Consider the following 23,249-nt stretch of genomic DNA (forward strand, 5'->3'; position numbering starts at 1 on the left):
CTCTGCGATTGGAGGATGTCCACTTTGATCTCCTTTTGCTCAATGTGGTGATCTGGAACACATCACTTTAACCCTCTAGACAGCAAATGATGAACTCGTATCTATAAAGGGAACTTGGCATAAGCTCTTACCTCTGATCTTCACTCTCTCTCTTGCCATTTCCATTACTCCGGTTAAACAGCTGTCCTCTACCATGACCTCCTGCACAAACCTGCTCTTTCAACGGCCACAGATGGTCTCCAATTCTAAACATCCCAAAGAGGTTTTTAAATATCATCTTTCTGGAGCACGTTGGTGTCTCAATTGGTTGAGTGTCCCACTCTTGATTTCGGCTTGGGTCATGATCCCAGGGTTGTGGGATCGAACCCCACATCGGCCTCTGCACTGAGGATGGAGCTTGCTTAAGATTCTATCTATCTATCTATCTCTATCTCTATGTCTATCTCTCTCTCCTTCTACCCCTCTCTCCCATTCACACGTTCTCTCTCTCTCTCAAATATAAATAAATAAATAAATAAATAAATAAATAAATATTTACAATTTTTAAAGAATATCATCTTTCTACATTTCTTCTTCCCCTCCCCCCCCCCCCAGGATTTCTGATCATTCCTTATTCTTGAAACATTTTCTTATAGTATCTACTACACCCCTCTCTTGACTTTCCTCCTATGTCTCTGACTGGTATTCCTGTCTCCTTCATTATCTCTTCCTTTTCTCCTTGTCCTCTAAATTCAGCCATCTGGGTAGATCATGTAGATTCTAACTGAAAGATGTATCTCAAGTCAAGTCAATTCCTTCCATCTCTATGGCACTCAGAGCAGTGCAAGCTGCCGTCATCTCTGGGCTCATAATAGTTTCATAATTGGTCTGATGGCTCCTGTTCTTTTTTCTCCATTCAACAGTGACCTTTGTAAAATGCAAGTAAAATCACTCCCCTTCTTAAAACCATTCCAAGTGGACGTACAAGCCCCACATGATCTTGCTCCAGGGATTTCTAGAACTTCATCTCATGCCATTTTCCTGACCTCCAGCCAAAGAGGACTCCTTTGAGCTTCTCCGACACACCATGTATTTTCCTGTCCCGGGATCTTTGCCTGGTCTGTTTTCTCTGGTTGGACTATCTTTTCTTGACCTGGGTAACTCCTCTTTCTCCCTCCCTGTCAGGTTCAAGCTTCACTTGTAAAAATACTCCTTGTAAGATCACTTCAAACAAATTTATGTCCTGATTATTCTCTCAGAACATCCTGGTCTTTTCTTTCATAACATTTATTACAACTTAATAGCTTTATTCATTTCGTGTGTGAAATTTTCCTCTAGATTATAAGCTCTAATTAGTAGGATTTTGTCTGTTTTGTTCCTTAGTGTACAAAATGTTGATTGGGGTGCCTGGGTGGCGCAGTCCGACTTCAGCCAGGTCACGATCTCGCGGTCCGTGAGTTCGAGCCCCGCCTCAGGCTCTGGGCTGATGGCTCGGAGCCTGGAGCCTGTTTCCGATTCTGTGTCTCCCTCTCTCTCTGCCCCTCCCCCTTCATGCTCTGTCTCTCTCTGTCCCAAAATAAATAAATAAAAAAAAAAAGTTGAAAAAAAATTTTAAAAATGTTGAGCACAGTGCCTGGCACATACTAGATGCTCAATAAATATATTTCAATTGAATAAACTTTCCTCCACAGTGTAGTGCACCATTTGGCTCAGCAACTGCTAGAAATTTTTCTGAGGACAGTTAAAGGTTGAATGCTCTTTGATGTTCCATCAGTATACTTTTCTAATTTATTCTTAACTTTTTGGCAGTTCTCACGATTGGAGAGTTGATGAGGGTTCTCTGGCCTCTGGGAGGATAAAAAGGACAGAGCAAAAGAATTCAACCTGAGTCATAGTCAGACTATGACCATCATTTTGTCCCGTTAAGACCATGGTCTTAGTTCCAAGAGAATCACCAAGCAGCTGATAAGAATAATGTGCTAAGTACCTGCTGAGTTCTTACTCAGACTTCAATTCATCTGATTCTTATTACATCTCTGGCCATTCTCTTCTAAGCTGGACTTCTGTCCTTGCTTTTGTTGACTTCCTGAACAGTCAGATCGGTTCACTTGGATATAGACCTTGCTCATTTATATTTCAGATGTGACTACTTTAAACCTAAAAAAAAGGATATACAGTCTACTTTGGTACATCGCCAAGACCTCCCACATCTCCGCCTCTCTCTCCACTCTTCCCTACTCTCTTCCCAACACACTCCCAGTGTGTTGACTTTGCAGGCAGATTCGGCTTGTATGGCCAAGCCCTGCCTCCCATCACCTAATCTCAAAAGGTGACTTAAGCATTGTCTGCAGAATTCCCCCTCACTTACATAAGGTTTTGGTTTCATTGCTTCCCAGAGAAAAACTAAAATTCTGCTGTAAAAGCTAAGTATTAACCCATCGATAATTAGGAGATTAGGAAGGAGACTATTATTTCTAGCAGGAGTTTCTGCTATAGTTCATGTCACACAGACTGAATGTTTCACTATCCAGAAAGCCTCTGAGATCCTTCTCCTCTTAATCTTTCTACCTGCAAAGGCTGACTCAAAGGACTCTAGAAAATTCCACTGGTTTCTTGTAATTTCTCATTGTTTTTACTAGAAATAGCAAGATCTTGTTTAAAGAATGTTTCCAAAACAAATTTTCCCTTCGTTTTTTTTTTTTTTTTGTATTCTACTACTGCAAAACATATTTCTATAAAAACATATCCGTATGAATATTCATTACATATTCCATTAATACAAAAGTATCTAACCAGCATGCATTCTCTATTACTCCATAAGGTTTATATGCTCTACAATTCCCGGCACTGCTGAGCCCTCTATCCCTTAGCTAATGCCACTGTATTGAGATGTCGAATTATCAGTGTGTAACTTTGAACAACTTACATAAGCTTCCTGAATCTCAGTTTCCACATCCATGAGATGGACATTAACGGCACCAGCTGCCTCTCTGGGTTATGTGTACAAGATGCGGATACCAAGAGAGATACCGGAAATTCTGCAAGCCCCTCTTATGTCTAGAGATACGGACCAAATCACTTTGGAGCAAACCTTCTGTATTCAAGGAAAAATCTCTTAAATGTCTGACTTGAAGACATATTGGACTGAATATCCAACTATGAAGTTGGATAAACATAGGGTGAATAGATTCCCGTTGTCTGGGATAAAAGGTGTAACAAAATCTTGCATGATTCAGTGAAGACTGCCCTTCCTTGAGACCTGTGATATGAAAAGCTGGTCACTGTGGAGGTACAGAGCAATTTGCATAAAAATTCCAGGGTCTTTGGGAGAGGAAAATCTAAGACCATGTCTCAGTAATACCATGTTGCAGAGAGACTGTTGGGATGGGCTGAGGAAACATTCAGGAGTCAGCATCAGGGAAGCGTGGGAATGTCAAGCTAGTACAATGGTAGGCTTTGGGCACAGCGGTAAAGCAAGGAAGTATGAGTGAAGGAGCTCCCAACCTGCACCAAAAGAGGGTCACCACTGTGTCTGGGAAAGGACAAAGGGAGCAAGGGTTTTGCAGCAGCAACAGCAGCAAGCAAGCCTTATCTTTGGATGTGCATGACTGGTCTTGAAGGGAAGTTCTGACATTGCAACAAACAATATTAGTGGTTGACCTGATCCTATTCTCAACCCCTCTTCCCCTCCTCTTATTCTTTCTCCTCTTCCCCTCCTCCTCCTCTTCCTCCTCTGCTTCCTACCATCTTTAGTACCGTAAAAAGTACCAGATCTCTTTTGACTAAATATACCCTAGTGTTCTTGGACGATTTTCAGGTAGAAGATCCCATAAGGAACATACTACATTTCATGCGATTAATTTGAATAAGTAATTATTTGAAAACACATAGAGGTGACTATATTTATACCTTGAGCTGGGACAGAAGCCCACACTGTTTATAAGAGTAAATGAGTTTTAAGAGACTCTTGGATACGGAGAACAAACTGAGGGTTGATGGGAGGTGGGAGGGAGGGGAAAGTGGGTAATGGACTTTGAGGAGGGCACTCGTTGGGATGAGCAGTGGGTGTTGTATGGAAACCAATTTGACAACCAATTACATTAAAAAAAAAGAGTAAATGGGTTTTGTAAATAATAACGTTCTCTATAAAACAGGAGGATTTTTCCCAGCTTCTCCTGTGATCTTTTCCTGAGACCCAGTGTACTCCTAAATTGTCCCAGGTCATCGGCAAAGCTTTCAGAGATCAACCAAGATCTAGAATAAAAATAAATCTTCTCAGAAGTATGTAGAAGATGTTTGAGACAACAACTTTAGGCTAAGAAACACCATAAACCACTCAGCTTGGAGTTTGCATGGTAAAAGCTATATCAAGGCCTTTGTAATAGTTCTCCAGCTCCCATGTAAGTGCTAAAAAAGTAGTAGAGAAAACTCCGGATATCACTACCTCTTGGGTCTTGCACATCACTTCTGCTCTAAAGTGGCTGCCATGTCCTACGTGTCCATGAAAAGGGATTCAACATTGGGACCGGCAGATATCCATTCTGAGCCAAGATTCTGGCCTTCAGCTAGCTTCCCAGATCCCTCCCCAAGATTGCATCACAGAGACCACCATCTTTAGCCGAGCAACTCTGGCCACATTGCAGACACAGCCTATGGCTTAGTCATACATTACTCAGTCCAGTCCAGCACTATGCCTCTGCCATGCAGCAACACAACTTCCATCTTTTTTTTTTTTTCAATTTGTGTTTTCATTATTCCCTTTCCCTTACAAAACGACATAACAGTCCAACAGCACCTCTCTCTGTCTCCATATCCATGACCCTCTGTCATACCTACTCTCAAATTCCAATTTCTAAAACCAATTTCCTGTACTCTGCCAGGTATTCTGGAATTATCACCATGGTCTTATCGCGATGGCAATAGCCGTGTCTGGCACATATCACGTCTCCGGAAATATTTTTTGAATTAACTACTTTTGTTGATGAACCCATTATACGAAATGAATTGTTTGTATCCATTTTAGAATATTCAGCCTTGCTGTGATATCAATCATCTTCTTCCGAAATATTTACTGCCTTCGTCCTTCTCTCTTCCTAGCTGCACCTCATATTTCTACTATTATTATCAATAGTAATGATTGCTATATAGTATTTGTTTGTTAATTTATGTATATGCCACCCTGGTTATCCGTTCTGCCGAAGAACTTAAGATGAGTTATAAGAACACCCGAAACACAGCAATATGACATCAATTTATAATAAGTGAAAAAAGGTGTGCCTGGGTGGCTCGGTCAGTTAGGCATCCAATTCGATCTCGGCTCAGATCACAATCTCGTAGTTCGTGGGACGGAGCCCCACAATGGGCACTGCGCTGACAGTGCAGAGCCTGCTTGGGATTCTCGCTCCCTGCCCTTCCCCCGCTCACTTTTGTTCTCTCCATCTCTCTCAAAAAATAAATAAATAAACTTAAAAAAATAAAAATAAAATGAGTGAAAAAAAAAGTCAGAAAAACGAGGGTACGGAAATAAAATGGGTTTGTAATAAAGTAAATGCAAAGCTTCATACCATAAGTACCCACATGCCTGCTCCAGGTAGATTACAGATTCGGCTTGCAATTTCCTAGGCACCAGCCCCAAAAGGTAAACTCAATCATTTTAACAATGCATCGTATTTTAAGAAAAAAAAAAAAAAGAAGAAGAAGAAGTTACTCTGAAGAAACTATTATTTGAAATGTTAACATCAGGTAGGAAAGTCTCTCATGGGAGCTACTGCAGAGTCTTGAGTCATGGAGTGAACCACATCCAACAAAGCACCCTTACAGAGCGCGTATGGAAGTTTTGTAGAAGTGTTTGAACAGTGTTCTCCACAGAAAGCCCATGACATCTTTCCCAAAGACGATGAAGGGTAAATATCCTGGTGGGCCCCCCATAGGAGCGATACGGTTCAGACAAACGGATCTTTAGTGATCTGACTTAATCCAGAAGTCAATATAAAATCCGGAAGAACAGATGCAGTGCATAAGTTCTAAGAAATTTTCCCTGGAGATTGTTTCTCTCAGCTGAGTTTTGGTTTAAAATTGGATGCTAACCACTACCGGTAGAAAAACCAGCCACATGTCAGGCACCATCTACATTATCTGGGATCCTCAGATCAACCCACGTGGTGGGTGTTTCTATCCATATAGTGATAATGAAGGAGCTGAGGAGCTAAGTTAAATAACTACTCGAACTTCAGAAGAGCTAGAAAACAAGGTGGTGGGGATTTGAAACACAAGGCCTAATTCTAAACACATACACATTTTATTTAATTTTGAAAATTCTCAGACATTCAGAAAGACATAGAGATCAAAATAACAAACAGCCATATACCCACCAGCCAGATTTGACAGATGTTAACATTTTCCCCTGTTCTAGCCAGTATATCAAGTTTCATCCTCTTAGTGTGTCTTTGGTGGCTAAGAGTTGGAAATTGACTTAAAAAAATTGGCAAGTGGCTTTTTTCCAACCATACCAACAGAGAAATTTTCCAGCTTTCTCTGTTACAAATCTCTAACTGCCCCAAATGGCTTGGGCTGCATTATTAAAACGCATTGTGCCTTCCCACCCCCTGCACCCCATTCCTTGGCTTGCATGCAGGTACAATTGCGAATAAAACTTTAATGCTTCTCTGGAGAAGAAAAGGCTCAGCTGTTGGTTCATCTGCCAACTTCTGATGCAAGTAAGTGCCATCTGCTCCACCTTCACCCCCAAAGCATCCTTTGTAACTCAAAGCGCAATGTGTGATTGGCCCATTTCTTTTTTCTTCAGCTTGGCTGAATGTGAAAAAGACATGTTGTGAGAATATTCTTTTCAGAGGTGCCATTTTCTAGGGAAGTGAATTTTTTCATCTAAGTTCAATAGTGAAAGTTTTAATTTAGAAGTTAAAGTGGATTCGGGGTCTCATAATCATGGGTATGTGTTGGTTTGAAATACCTTTTTCATCTTCTTTCACGTTGCATTTAGCGTGGATTCTGGGCAGCCATGAAAAGTGGTTTGGAATTTTTCTAAACCAAAGATGGCCTAAATTTCAGAAATAAGAATGAAAAAAATACTCTAGTTGGTCAACCCTTTAACTCACTCCTTAACTAACACCACTGGGAGAGGCTGAAGATCTAGGGAAGAACCTTGGTAGATAATAGATAGATAGATAGATAGATGATACATAGATAGATAGATAGATAGATAGATAATAGATAGATAGATGATAGAGAGAGAGAGAGAGATAAATTGAAATAGATAGGTAGATAGGTAGGTAGATAGATTCTCTTCAAGTAACTGATATGAAACTGCACAAGGTGACCTACTTCTTGTTACTACATTTAAATTTTTAAAGTGGTACAGCTTAATTCTTGTAACTTTCATTGTGACTATTGTGTCTAAATCACCATAAATTAAGGAACTGTGGTAGATACAATTAACATTTGGGTTGGCAGTCCTGACTTCCAAATTCCTCACTATCGGCACCCAGAAAACTAACAAGAAATATCAACAACAGTCCTCAAAGAAGTCAATGTGCTTATCAATGTCGTATGCTCCAACTTGTCTCCACAAATATGTGAAGTCCTTTGCATACTTCAGCCAAACTTTAAAGATTTGCATTCAATTCAATTTTTTAAATGTATTTTTAAAGCTTTCCCACAGTTTGCTTGCATACCTTAAATAATTTTCTTTTAGACCCTTTTTCCTTCCCAGGCAAGCAATAAATGCTTCGACTTAGCACCTAGAAATGACATATAGTGGCAGCTAGACATAGCATGCCTGTGTCTACTGAACTAGAACCGAAAAAAAAAAAATTATATGGATCATGGGGACAAAAAAAAGTCCACATTTTCTGTGTATGCGTGATTGTGTGTTTCCTGAAAATGTCAATTTGGAATTATAAATATTTGCAATTAGGAAGCCTTAGGAAGCCTTAGTGAGCGTAATGATTTTCCTTCATTTTTTAGAATTGTATGCGGAGGCCAGAAAGTTTAAGTGGTTTGTCCCAAATCACATGACATGTCCGTGGCAGTCAGCGCATGAAGCGATCTTTGGATTCCACTCATCTGGTCACAAAGCCTGCACTGGGTATTTCCATTTCCTGGGCATATTTCATTCTGTTTCCTCCTCCTCCTCCTTCTCTCCCTCCCCCGCCCTCCCCCCCCCCCCCCCCACTCCACGTCCTCCTCCTCCTTCCTTTTTTTTTTTTTTTTTTTTTTTTTGATTTTCTACTTTGCCCTGTGTATGAAGACAAAGACGTGGCTCTGGTTTAACTCAAATTGCAATGATTTTTTGTAGCTGTTTAAAAAGAATAAATCTTCTATTGGTTTCTACTGTCAGGTTTATTCCTCCAGCCCTCGCAGAAGCAGCCACTGACCTCCTCTTTTCTTGAACCCAATAAAAAAGATGGTTAAGCCAGACGAAATATTTTTAATACCTTCCCCACCCCACCTCCCCCCAAAATAAAAGAGTATATGCAGACACCCATGCACGCAAACATCAACACCCACACTGGGACAACAAAGAAGAATCACAAGAAACACACAAGACAATCACAAGAAACAATGCAGTAAAACACACAGAGAATCTTCTGACAAGGCCAGCAAAAGTCTTATTTCATCCCTGACTTCACACTCCTGAACTCTGTTTGATCCTGGCCTCATGGCCTCCCGTTGCCATTTCTTAGTGTCTTTGCTCCAGCCGGACACTGGATATGGAGCATGAATCTGTCCATTAAGGACACCGTGCCTGTAATCAAATACTAAGACAATATTATCTCAGAGTGTACATAGGGTATCACTTTCTTGCTCTTCTCAAGTATTCATAGCTAAATGATTTATGGGCACACAAATGGATATAATGTCCCATAATACATAACAGGACTAATATTTAATGTGTTTCTTTTTACTTTGTTTGAATAAAATTCCCCAAAATACTTTTAGCAAATGATCATTAATTATGTGCATTGTCAAATGCTCTCGGGTTCTAATAAGCAGACCTCAGAATTTACGGTCCCCGGCACTCTGCCAGTGCCCATAAATCCGGTGTGGGTGATGGTACTCAATAAAACAGCCCCATCACCAGAACAGAAACCTCAAATGGTTCACTTTTGGATATGACATAGATTTTTTTTTTTTTGTTCCAATGCCTATAACACAAACAGAAAATACCCTTTCCGGATGTTATTCCAAAGAAACTCTCAGATTATCTGAAGTTGTTTTTTCATAGCACTCGATGACCCACAGGGGCTAAGTTTGGCCTTCAGCCTGTAGATTTTATCAAATGCATCGTTTGGACAGATGGGTTACCTGGGACAGAGATGAAAACCACAGAGGCTTCTTAGGGAATATTTATCAGCAAATATATTTTCCCCAAAAATAAAGATGTTAAAGGAAAAATATTAAAATAGAGTTGTGACATCATGGTCAATTTACTTAATCTTCGATGTCTCTGCAAATCCATTATGCACTTGGGATGTCAGAGGGGTCTACAAATTACCAAGTTGTTTGAAGTCTGCTGCTTTCTGAAGTGGCTTTGGTCATTTATTTTCATAGAAATGTTATTTCTTCAACTTACAAGGTATGTAACAGCAAAGTCTTTGGAGACGGCTGTCTGAATAGAAAATGATCGTCCATGTTTCTAAAGAAAGACGATTTGTTCTTTAGATGAAGTCCTCCAAGGGGCATTTAACATTTTAAGAATATGAAAAGACCAAACTTCAATTTTTGAAGTCTGTAAGAAGTGTCCATGCGAAAAGAGAGAAAAAACAATGGAAGCATATGCTGCTTTGATCTGAGATAAGGGAGGAAAATGTAGTGTATTTAGTCTCGAATTACTTTTGTCTGAAGATCTCCAAGTACTATAGATCAATGTAAGAGGGTACCTTCTTACACGAATACCAGACTGGGGACTGAAGAAATATTCGGTCCTCCAATTTAAGCTAAAACCAATGATTGAGTAGAATCAACTAGGTATTAGGCTAAGTGATTAATCCTATCGACATGTATTTTTTTCTTTCTGGGAGATCTATCCTGGAGAGGTTTAAAGTATCCCAAGTACAGGAAAATTCACCTACTGCCCTGCTTTTTATATGCCAGGAAACTGCATGATGCAACGTAGCAAGGAGCATTGCCACTAGAGATTTCATCTGAAAGATACACTTCTAATCAACCTCCAACCCAAACCAGCACAAGAAGCAACAACACAGCAAAAGAGGAAAGCACATGAAAGATGGAAAGGGAAAGGAAAGGGAAAAGAAACACCACCTGTCAAAAAAGCTTAAAGAAAATGCATGGAATAAAGAGTAAGAGAAATGAATTTAAGACCCCCCAACTCCAAATATAAGAATTTTCAGGGGGAAACCCGCATCCAAGGGTGCAGAACACAGGTTTCCTGACTCTCTGGCAGGGGTTTTCTGCATTACAAGAGACTCAACCTTTGTAGAGCTCTGTTGCACGGCAAACCACAAATCATCTGGGCCCTTAGGTCAAGACGGCCCAGCTTCGGCTGGGACACAGCCTTCCAGCTTCTCTTTCCTGAATAACAGGCCTTTCCTGGTTTCATTCATTAATGTACTGATACCAACTTCATCCGAAGAGCGACTCCTATCCCTGAAACTGCAGGAGCTCGTCTAACCGACTGGGCATATTTGCGTCAAAGCCATGGCAAACCTCCCGCCTTTTGTGACCAAGAAGGGACACGCCTCCCACCCCAGGAAAGTGGTTCACTCTGGTTTCCAGGACAGACAAACCTCTCTTAGGGCAGACAAACCTCTCTTAGGGCAGACAGGGTCATCGTCTATCATTATCTGCCACACCCTTTCTTTTCTCTTACTGGACCTGAAAATCAAGAATTTTCCTGGTTCCTTGAAAGAGCATCTGTTGTTCAGCCTTCTCCGTGTCCATTCAAGACAGTTTTAGATCTTTTAAGGAACCTGCTTTTAGAGTTCAGTGCTGCCAATCTGTCTGCCTCACCGTCTTCGCATCTTGCTCGGCTTTAAAGGGACCGTGTTGAATTTATCTGGGACAGTCGGTCTGAAGGCACTGTGTCCATTGTTTCCCCCCAAAGCATTTTGTTTCCGAACTCTCTGATGGGAGAAGTTATTTATTTGGGTTTGAGGTTGTACTTTCAGAACGGGAAGAGGGCTTATGGGGGTCAGATGTCCCCATTAAGGAAGGACTTGTATCATCGAACAAGGGCACCAGAGTAGGATTCATTATTTTCCGAGTGATTCACCCTTCAGGAAGGAAATATTTGCCTCCGCTTAGCAGAAAGGGATCGTTTCATAATGATCACTGTCGAAACTAAGGTAAAGAAGCAAGATTAAAACTCGACAGCTCTGAATTGAGATATCGCAAGGAGATTTTTCTTTTGATTCACGCAGTAATGATCAAGAGGTGCATTGGGGCTCAGAGTGGGTTGGAAATGGCATAATAATTTCTGTAGAATAACAGGAGGTAATTGATCCTGAAGGCAAAAAAGGCGCTTTGAAGTCAGGGTTTTATCTCCCCTATCCATGACGCAGAGAACCCCTCTTGGGTGTAAATTGTTCGAATAGTATCATCTGCCTGCAAAGCTTGAAAATGTTAATTTGTTTAGAAGGATAAGATCAGAATGATAATTCAATTCCTATCATGTCCACCCCTAAAGTAGGGACTCACGAACAAAAGCGTCTCAATATTTTGTCAAGTAGTCACATCTGGCAATTTCATTAGCCCGCAAGTTTTTCATCTAGAAATGGATCCAGATGTTTCGGGAGAATTTGTATTGGATCTGAAAGAATCTGGATCCTTTTGGCAAAGTGCTATTTTGTAGACTGATATCAGACCCTTCAGCCCCATCTACATGAAAGGGTCCAGATTTTGTTTGTATATGATTTAAACCCATTGGAAAAGGAAAATGCTTTTTGCAACGTGTGTGCTCCATTCTGATGATTCTGATGTTTTCCTGGCTCCTATAGACCACCCATAAAAGAAAAGAGAGAGACAGAGAGAGAGAGAGAGAGAGAGAGACCATCCCTAGAGTTTAATGCAGAGTACAAACTTTTACTACTTTATTAGCTACACCCTCCCCAAAATTGAATATTCTCCACTGAGCTAAACGAAAAGAACTTCAGTGACTCGGAAGGACCCAAGGACATGATCTATCACATCTCTCTCCTCACCTTTGGAACAGATTATATTTATAACTCTAACCAACAAAACCTTTTAAAACCTAGAGAGGCAGTTCTGAAATTATCATCGTTGTCCGATACAGTTCTTACAAACCCTCAATGAGAAGGAAATTCTCTCTACTGTGGTTTCTGAGGTATTCCAGAAAGCAAGAGAAGTATTTATGTGGCTCGCTTCCCCTCTTTCCTGACCTTTAAGGCTATCTGATCCCACAGCTCAAGACATTGGCTACAAGAGCAGCTACTGGGTTAATCTAAGCCCATTGGCTAAGCTAAGCACTCCCCTGCGACTTTGGATGGTTGAAGCTCTGGGGTCAAACCAGACTCCCATTTGCAAGCCACGTGACTTTGGGCAAGACACACAGTCGATGGTTCCATTTCTTCATCAGAAAATGGTGGTTAGAGTTGTATGTACATGTCCGATCAAACATGTTTTAGGGAACAAATGAGATTATTTATGTAAAGTGCTTCCTGTGATAAGGGATCAAAATGTGTTAGCTCTAATTACGTGTGTGTGTTTATAAAACTACCATCACTCATTGTGTCTCCCTTTACCCCCCGGTTCAGATGCCTCTCACTCAGATCTTAGATCCTTGACCACAAAATAGAGTTACCCTATAAAACCCATTTTGGGGAGCCTGGGTGGCTCAGTTGGTTGAGTGTCCAACTCTTGATCTCAGCCCAGGTCTTGATCTCAGGGTCGTGAGTTCAAGCCCTGCATCGGGCTCCATGCTGGGTGTGGCGCCTACTTAACACAAAAGAAAGCGAACAAGCAAACAAACCGCAACAACAAAAACAAGAAACATTTCAGAGCAAGTGACAGTCCCAGAGCTCAGTCACGGGAAACTTGACACGACCCTGTACCCCACACCTTGGGGCTAACTTTTTATACCCTATGTCTCCCTAGTTCTCAGAACAACTCTATGATATATAAAGAACCAAAATAATCATCTCCATATTGCCAGCGAGGCAACTGAAGTTCACAAGAAATCGATAATTTATCCAATGCCACACAAAATAATGGGATCTTCCATGCGGTTTCACGTCTCTCAGACCAAGGCTTTTTCCATCCCTTTCCACAACCTCGCAATCATATCTGAAACTTCCAGTCTTCACGGTAACTTGGAGCCCTGGCACACCTGAGGGAAGGAGGTGTCTAAGGGGCACGAGGAAGAGGAGGAGGTGCCTCCCTTGTACTTCAGAGGACCTTGGTGTCTCTCATGCCTTCCTCTCTACCACAAAGTAAAATATGTTCTGGTTTAACTCAGCACATGCTGAAAGTTCCCCATTTCTTGGATTGTCCTCACTTGGGATATACAGCCCATAGCAATAATTCCCGAGATAAAGTGTGAATGAGAATCACTTACATTCAACTCAGTGGGTCAAGGACTGGGGTCCAGATATTTGAATATTCAGTGGACCCTCCAGGACATGTCGCTGCATGGACTCTCCTTCCCCCATTGGAACAGAGGCTGCTCGAGCCCTAGGACATTATAAATTCTCTATTCTTAGTTTCCCTTGGTGGTAGATACACTGTAATTCCCTTCTGCTGATTCTGCACCCACTCGCGATATTATTTTTTCACATTAAACTTGCTGATTATGTAATACGTGTAGGCATCGAGCATGTATATTATGTGGATCACTTTCCTCCAATATAGCAAGTCTGACATCGTCATAAAAGAAAATTAGAGTGGTCTGACAGGATTCAAGCAGTCACCAGCTATTTCTTAAGGTGATTTTAAACCAGATGTATTATCTACAGGGAACATTGGACGGGTCCTAAATTATTGCACTTGGTAATGGATAGTTTTATTTTATTATTTCTAAGATATATGGATCTGATAATATAGTGCAGGAGATAGTCAACAAAATTTGTTCCTTTATAGTACTACAGAAGTAAAAGTCACACTAATGCGGTTTACGTCCAAAACCAGTGGTGTTCCAAATGCGTCTGGTCACAGCCTTCACCACTGTGCCCATCTTTGTAGAGCTGGTTCTCCCGACCCTTCCTTTGAGTTTTCCCAAGTGACCCCCAGGCTCAGAAGTTTGTGCAATCTGAAGGCTAAAATACAAGTCCCAGAGGATGCCTGGGTGGCTCAGCCGGTTAAGTGTCCCACTCTTGATTTTGGCTCGGGTCATGATCTCACAGTTCATGAGATCCAGCCCCATGTAATTGCATATCACTGGATATGTGTGTGTGTGTGTGTATGTGTCACACATATATATGTTATAACCCCATAACCCCCATGGGATTCTCTCTCCCTCTGCCTTTCCCCCATATGTGCTTTTCCTCTCCCTCTTTCCAAATAAATAAATGAACTTTTAAAAAATACAATTAAAATAAAATAAAAGTCCCTGCAGGTCTGTGTGATTACCTGTTGTGGGTCTCTGTGTTTGTGTTTGTTAATGTATTATAAAGGAAGGGAAAAAACGTAATCACAAAAATACCCGGAAACGTTTTATGAGACTACTTCTGATGAAAAATAGCGATGGAATGCCTACATAATATAGCACATAATAACACATATATGTGTGACACATATACATACACATTCATATGCATGTATACACACACACACACACACACACACACACATATCCAGTGATATGCAATTACATGTTTAAGTACTTCTTTGTGGGGGAAAAACTCTGGTTTATAACGTTTGCCAATTTCCATGGTGTAAATGCCCCCACAACGGCTGAACGAAAACTAGCCACTGTGACTGAACACACTCTGTTTCCCCCAGCTGAGGGGCTCCTACCACGCCACTGCTGTTTACCTTTCTCAATTTCTCTCTGTCAAAGAGGAGGATTTAACTAGCTGACCTCATTTCAACATTTAACATTATACTTTCTCTGTTTACGTATACGCGCTATAATTAATTGCCGCGGCTTAAGTAGGAAAGTAGGTGGTCCACCGTGCTTCTAATCCCACCGAAGGAAAAAAAAAAAAAAAAAGTTTATCACAGCAGAGATTTAAAAGCCACCACACGAACTTAGGGCTCTGAAATCCACTGAGATACACTGCTTCTCCCAGCATTTCTAATCCCCTGTGTTGGCAGAAAGGGATTTTCACCTGGTCTATTTATCATGGCAATCATTTCTTCCCATATGATCTACGTATTTTGACGTGCGTCTTTTCCTTCAGGATGATTTCCTTTGTTTCGGAGGTGAAGTAAGAAATGCTATTCCACGCCCCACCAGAAAGAAAAGAGGACACCGAGTTAATTGTATATGAACTGAAGTGTAACTATGGCCCTATTAAAGAGGTATAGTGATAGGCTATTGATCGCAGCGCACAGGAAAAGCTTGTCATGTAAAGTCAAGAGGTTAATGTAATTACAAGAACAGGCAGCAGGATCAGCTGTAGCCCAGAAGTGGCGAATAACTAAAAGCTGCTTTAGAGACACATAATGTTGTCAAAGCATAAATAATTCATCCTAGCATTCGAGAAGAAATTACTCCTCTGCTCCAGCATATTATTCCACCATTAAAATCTTGCCTTCTAAAGACTTTTGATGTAGTCCTATTTTCAGTTCTAAGTCACTGTGAGGCATGCCACCTTCATTAAGCCTCGTATTGCGTAGTTTTCAACGTATTAGGGAGGATGTGGAATAGACCCACCATTTGTTTAATAAACCACAGTACAGTTCAGATAAGAGGGAAGGGGCTGGGAGGGTTTAGGCTGCATCCAGTAGCTACGTGGAGACGATGAAGCCACACGGGGAAATTCCTAATTCTTGACCTGGGCCAAGTTCCATTTATTCCAGGTCCTGGCCAGCACCAGGTCCTTGCTCATCCAATCCCAGACACGTTTCTCTAGAGCCAAAGAATAAGCATGAGAAATAGCGGCCGGTCCCACACCTTCCCTGTATGTATCATCAACATCAACTGCCCATTAGCTTTGCTCAAAATCTTCAGGCAATGTGGTTTGGAATGGAATGTGCTTTGTTGTCGTTGTTGTTGCTACCGTTTTTCTTTCCATCTGTGCATTTAGAAGCAAAGTGTTGTGCTTTTATGGCAAATGGATAGCTCCAAGCCCCTCAGAATCATCAGTCAACTACTCTCTCTATAGTGATTACAACTATTCGTCCAGGTGTGCTCAGGGCGGAAAAGGCAGGACATAAAACAATATAAAAAGAGTGAATATTGAACGTGAAATCATAGCACGAAAAGCGACTTTAGAAGAACAAACGTGGCTTCAACCCCAAATCTATTCTGTACCCTTCCCTGCCCTGCCCTCTGCCCCAAGAGAGTGAACCTGGATCCTTGATCCTCTGACTTACTTCTTTTTGGGGATCAGCCAGTGAAACACTCCAGCAGACCATCAGAGCGCAGGAGGAAAAAGGTGGGAACATTTCTTATCTGTTCCCTCCCTGCTGAAGTTCAGTTCTGGAGTGGCCGTGGCCTCTATAGGTTCTATTGAATGGCACTTCTTTAACATTTCTGTTCTCAATCAAGCTTGGCAGTATTTTTTGCCATCCCTTGCTCCGTAGACTCAGAAGATCTTACCACCATTGCAGGACTCTGAGTGGTTCAGCATCACCGGTTGGTTCTTCTGTCAACCATCCCTTTATTGAAAGTCTTCAAAACTCCCAGCTCAGCGTGCTGAGCATTTTCCCCAAGGATTCCGACCGATATGTACAACAAGACAGGGAGTCTGAGGACTGCTTCTCCTTAATACACTCCCTGGAAGAAATTCCTCCTCTTCAATTCTTAAGGCATCATGACACTTGCCAACCCATGATGAGAAAGCCTCAAAGTCATGTCAAAACAAGAGTCTGAAACACTCCAGGTCAGACGCTCACCGAAAGGTTGTGTCTTTCTAATATTCTAAGTCATACCACCGACCAGTTGGTTATCCTCTAACCACTCATAGGGGGGGGGCCCTGACATGAGACCAGCTCCCTCCCCAATCGTGTTAGAACTGGATATCCCTCTGTTTCAATGCCAAGAAGCTTAACCTCCCCACCAGGGGAATCGACTGCATATCCTGTCCCTGGGTGAGCCCCACTAGTGACAGGCAACTCATTGTGTATTTTGATACATTGTGTAGAACTCATTCTATACGTTGAATATCGTTTATTTCAATCATTAACAGGTTCCTCTGCTTACTTTTAAAGTTTATCCATTCTGAGAGAGAGAGAACGTGCCTAGGACAGGGGCAGAGAAGAGGGAGAGAAAGAGAATCCCAAGCAGGCTCCCTCCACCCTGTCAGCACAGATCCCCACACAGGGCTCAAACTCACGAACTGTGAGATCATGACCTGAGCGGAAACCAAGAACCAGACGCTCAACAACTGAGCCACCCCAGGGCCCCTCATAATCTTAATTGAAAAGTAGAAGAATCTAGGGCGACTCTTGGTTTTGGCTTACAGCTTCACAGGTTGAAGCCCCATCTTGGGCTCTGTGCTGAAAGTGAAGAGCCTGCTTGAGATTCTCTCTCTCTTTCTCTCTCCCTCTCTCTCTGACCCTCCCCGACTCACACTGTCTCTGTCTCTCTCAAAGTAAATAAACTTTAAAAAGTTAAACAAAAATCGTGTTCGCCTAGATTTCTCCTGCTTTAAATTTGCAAGAAAATAACAGAATCCTCATCACAAGGAAGACGTATAAAGTATGTATTCAAAATGTCCGAGGCATTCCCACGTGTGGAATTTATCAGCAGGAATATCCCGGGCGGTACACGCGACAGCCATGACCCCAGTCGGTGATCGCTTCAAACTCTGCCTAGCTGCTCTCCACAGGACTAGTAAATATCTCTAGCATCAGCAACTAGAAGTCATCTTGTATTCCGTGTTTTTGTCGCCTTCTTGGCAAAGCCATTAGCCTATCAGATCATTTTCATTTCTAAAATATAATCTACATCTCTCTATATTTCTACTACCTTTAATACCTGGCGCAATCTACCATCAGCTGTCACCCGGATTAACATAAATGGCGTAACCTCACTGCTTCCATGACTGCTTACCAATAATCCCCTTCGTACACAGAGGGACTAGTGCGATGTTTCTAAAATGTAGATCGCATTGCCTCATCCCTCCTGGTGAAAACTTCCAATGGCTCCCTCGATCTACAAGGCCCTGACGTAAACTTGTAGTTCCCTGTCCTTGTTTCCCTCACTTGTGAGGGAAAGGCTAGCCTCACTGGCCTTCTTTCTAAGCCCCAAGCATGGCTTCCTCCCCCTCCGCCCCGCCCCTGCCCCGGCCCCCAGGTCTTCTTGTTCTTCCAACCCGGACAATCAGCTTCCAATCTTTACGTGGCTGACCGTCTTAATATTCAAATCTCAACTCAAGGACCACCCTTCAGGGAGACCTTTGTTACCACACTCTCCAGAGCCCTGTCCTCAAGCTACGTCCCATCACATCTTACTGGGTGGCTTTCTTCTAATATTTATTACTATCTGAAATATATCATCTGTTTATTTATTTGTACTGTCTGTCTTCACATTTAGAATCTAGCTCCGTGGATCAGGAATCTTGCCTCCACTGTTTACTCCTTTCCGTCCAGTCCTAGAATGACCCTGACACAGAGGAAGGCCTCAGAAGCATTTGTTCAATTTGTCCTGCCTGTCCACTGTCACAGAGTGAGGCAAGGTGGAGTGGCTTCATGCTTATTTTATTTTATTTTTTTTTTACGAAACATTATCAATCAGCTTCACTTTATGCTCTAATTATTTTGCCTCCCTCCTAGTAGACATCAGCTAAACCTTAACCGGCTCTGCTCAGTGATAGAAAATGCTAGAATGTGTGCAATGTGACATTGTTCTCACTTTCAATGACTGTCTCACGCGTGATTTCTAAAACTTTGATTCTTATACACAATAGTAACCTACTTCTCAAGCGAAGAAGTGTTGGATTTAAAAATACACAAATGTGACAAAAGGAAAGAGGGATGACAAGAACAAAAAGACCCGAAATACGAGTACTTCCCGGGATGAGCAAATCCTCCTCACCCAGATCACCACAGAGGAGCTGGAAAGGATGCCTCTGTCTGTGAATTTCAAAATCAAAAGGTTATTGCATAAGATTGGGGATTTTTTTTATCTTGCTCTCTGCTCATACAATCTTTAACTTAGCAGCCAGTGGGAAAGTCTGAAGGAGAATATGCCTGAATCAGAACCCTCTATGGCATTGTTTATTAGACCTTGAGCACGTCACAAAACCTGGCTGAGACTCGTTGTCCTCATCTGAAAATGGGGCGGTGCTGATACTTGCCTGCTGCTGGACAAGCAGCACGAGTGTATATGAAGTGCTTTGTGACATGTCAGTCATTACCGCTATGAGAAAGACATAAAGATGGAGACCAGGGGCGCCTGGGTGGCGCAGTCGGTTAAGCGTCCGACTTCAGCCAGGTCACGATCTCGCGGTCCGTGAGTTCGAGCCCGGCGTCGGGCTCTGGGCTGATGGCTCAGAGCCTGGAGCCTGTTTCCAATTCTGTGTCTCCCTCTCTCTCTGCCCCTCCTCCGTTCATGCTCTGTCTCTCTCTGTCCCAAAAATAAATAAACGTTAAAGAAAAAAAAAAAAAAGATGGAGACCAGTGGTAGAAACCTACACTGGACATTACAAAGGATACTCCCCAAGTGCTAACCATTCACAGAGAAAACAGGGAAGACAGCACACCATTGAGGAGGGGTAGGAGCTGGAAGCGCTTGGTCTAGAGCTTCTCAGAGAGAAAATGACACTCGAACAAAGACCTGAAGAAGGAGAGAGCCGCCATTTTGCGGACAGAAACAGGAAACGATGATTTGAAAGAAGTGCCCAGAACGGCCCAGAGGTCAGGAATCTGAAAAAGCAAAGCAGAAGCAGGTGTAGGGAAATGCACTGCAGGTTTGTCGGACGGGAAGACAAAAGCCTGAGTGTAACCAGAGATGAGATGAATTAACCTAGAGAGGAACTGAATGGTGGGAGGGCTTAAAATCCCAGACAGAAGGGTTGTGACCAGCTCTGGAGACAGGCAAGGGCTTGATCAAACGAATACCCAGGACCGCTGAGAATCCTAACACCCTTCTTCTGCTGCAAGAGAAGACGTGTGCCTGGATAAAGGGGGCAAGAGAGCCCCACTGCACTTTGTCAAATCAGCCTGCATCTGAAGAACTGGGTTTTGTCTCAGGTGCCACATTTTTCAAAGGACATGTCTTGAAAGCACTCAGAGGAGGGTGACTCGAGTGGAGAAGTTAACGGAAAGCATACCAGACAAGAAAGGGAGAATTGAAGAGTCTGGTTATATGCAACCCAGAAAAGTCAAGAAATGCGATAGAACCATCTTTTCTGGGTGGGTTGCTCTCAGGGGACTTCAAGACATTACAGAAAATCTAGGACCCAGGAGATCCCGCTCTTCTGAGGAGTCAGAGAGCTGTACCGAGAAGTCCACTGACCGGGAAGCCAGAAGACCCGGATTTAGTTAGAACTTCACTCCTGGCTTGTGTAGACATTGCTTACTTTCCAAGTTTTTAGTTAGTTCGTGTATTTAAAAAAAAAAAATCTGGTTACACTAGAAAATCTCTAAAATGGTCACATAACTCGTGGCCGAGGCACAAGAAAATACCTCGATAGTTCGGTCTTGTACTTACCAAGTTAACCGGAAATATTAATTTTCCTGTTCCTCATTTGAACGAACCGAAAAGGATGCAAAACAGAACAGCAGTTGATTGTTTTACTTTGAAATTTTGAAAATTAGCCAAAAGAATAAATACTTGGGAGTGTATCAGAATCCCTGTACCCGAGAGATCGTACCAGAGTCAGAGACGAAAATAAGGCACCACCAGTGTGTCTCAGAGGGAGCGTATCTGGGAAGCCAGGTAGGAAGAAGTCACTCTCGAACTGTGTTCAACAGACATTTTGTGCTACATACAGAATGTCTGTGCCCCCCACAAATTCACATGTGGAAGCCCTAACCCTTCGGCTGATGGTATTTGGAGGAGGGGCCTCTGGGCAGTGGTTAGGTTTCGGTGAGGTCATGAGGGTGGAATTCGTGTCTTTAAAGGAAGAGGAAGAAAGGCCAGGGCTGTCCTTCTGTCTCTGTGCCATGTGAGGACATAATGAGAAGTTGGCTGTCTACACGCCAGGAAGAGGACCCTCACCCCAAACCCAACCATGTTGGTGCACCAATCTCAGGCTTGCAGACTCCAGAGTTGTGAGAAATAAATGTTGTTTGAGCCACCCGGTCTATACCTTGTTGCAGAAGCCAGAGCTGACTAAGACATCAAGCGTGTCTGGATGCTAAATGTTATTACTTCTAAGGGAAAGAAAGAAAGAAAGAAAGAAAGAAAGAAAGAAAGAAAGAAAGAAAGAAAGAAAGAAAAAAGAAAGAAGAAAAAGAGAGAAAGAGAGGGAGAGGGAGAGGGAAGGAGAGAGAGAGAGGGAGAGAGAGAGAGGAAGGAAGGAAAGGAGGGAAGGAGGGAGGAAGGAAGGGAGAGAGAAAGATGGAGGGAGAGAGAGAAAAGGAAAGGAAAGGAAGGAAGGAGGAGAGAGAAAGGAAGGAAGAGAGAGAGAGGGAAAGAAGGAAGGAAGGAAGGAAGGAAGGAAGGGGGGAGGGAGGGAAGAAGGAGAAAAGGAGGAAGAACAAAAGAGTTTTATGGTAAAATAAATTTAGTAAATGGTAAGTTCAACAAAACAAAAGTTTTCTTTAGTGTAGGATTTTTCAACACGTTTCATATGTTCAAGGGTCTTGTGACTCAGGAGGGACATCGTACAAAGCAACTTCTTTTTTTTTCAAACCACAAAGGTGACCTTCCTCTTCACAATGCCCACTACCTCCCCCTGCAAGCATTTTAGCAAAATGTTTATCAAACAATACTTTACAGAAACCCTACAGAACTCTGCCTCTGGGTTGGATGGTCCCAGTAGAGGTGGTAAGAATGGTGAACTCACCCCGTGGGACTAGAGCAGGGATCCCTAAATCAATCGTTAAACACGAACAGGGTCCCTGCTACGTGTCCATGGTGGTAGCAGATACAGAGACTGAAAGCTCCTCTCACTATTCTCACTTTTCAAGATACGAAGAAAATAAAAATTTGCTCACATAAGAAGATAAATAACGGTGTGAGACTCTTATTTGCCAAGTGTCTGAAAGAGCTGCGTGGACTGAGAGCATTGCAGGAGCATGGAAAGGTGGTGGGAGCCTCAGCAGTGAGGGCAGGGGAGGGGAGTGTGGTGGCGGGCTCTTGGATGATGAGCAGGACCAGACTGGTCTACGGCAAGAGTCAGACATTTTAGCAGAAAGAGGAATATGATCAAAACGATAGACAAACACCAGGGATGCTGTGGGGCACTGAAGAGATGAGTCTGGGGCTGAAAGTTCTGGAACAGTGGCACATGATGCCACCAGAGGGGCAGGGAGGGGAGCTTATTAGAAAGAAACTCAAATACCAAATGTGGGACGTTCCAGCCACGCCATGCAAGCGATGGTAAGATGCTAAAATTTTCGAGCAATTGTGTGACCCGATGGGAACGTTCATGCCAACTTCAGCTGCACAGAGACGACTGAAGTTGCCAACTACTCACTGCCCCCCCCCCCCCATTTAGAGGCAAAGAATTCTTATTTCCGAAGCAAAGCGTTCACTCAGTTCCAGAAGGAATCCAGGGTGAAGGGGGGAGTTTCTGTTTTCTCTCTTCTTCTGGCAAATAAATGATCCCTCTGGTGGAGGAAAGGGCTGGGTGGGCTATTTTTAGCCTCCTGCCAGTGGACCCCAGTGATAGAAGACATAGATATGTTCTAATAAAAGATTCAGCTAGCTTCCTAGGCCGGCTCTGCACACTGTTTAAGCAAACATTCTAAAAATAATACAATAAACTTATATAACCAGGAGAGACAAGCTGTGGGTTGCAAAGTGATTTAAAGTGCTTCCTACTTCAGTTTGGAGATTTCTTTGAATTTCAGCCAAGACAAAGCCACGATGGTGTCTAAAGGAAGGAGCCTCAAAAGAAGTCTGGAGAGCCCTTCTTCCTCATGATTTCTAGATGAGCTGGATTGCAACACTCAGAGCCTTCTCTGGCCCAGCAGAAGCCACCCCTTCGTGAAGGGCAGAGCAGGGGGGCCCTGGGCCTTCTTCATTTCCGTCATTCATGTCACTGCTCTGCCTGAGC

The sequence above is a fragment of the Prionailurus bengalensis genome, chromosome C1 (assembly GCF_016509475.1).
Source record: "Prionailurus bengalensis isolate Pbe53 chromosome C1, Fcat_Pben_1.1_paternal_pri, whole genome shotgun sequence".
Classification (NCBI taxonomy): domain Eukaryota; kingdom Metazoa; phylum Chordata; class Mammalia; order Carnivora; family Felidae; genus Prionailurus; species Prionailurus bengalensis.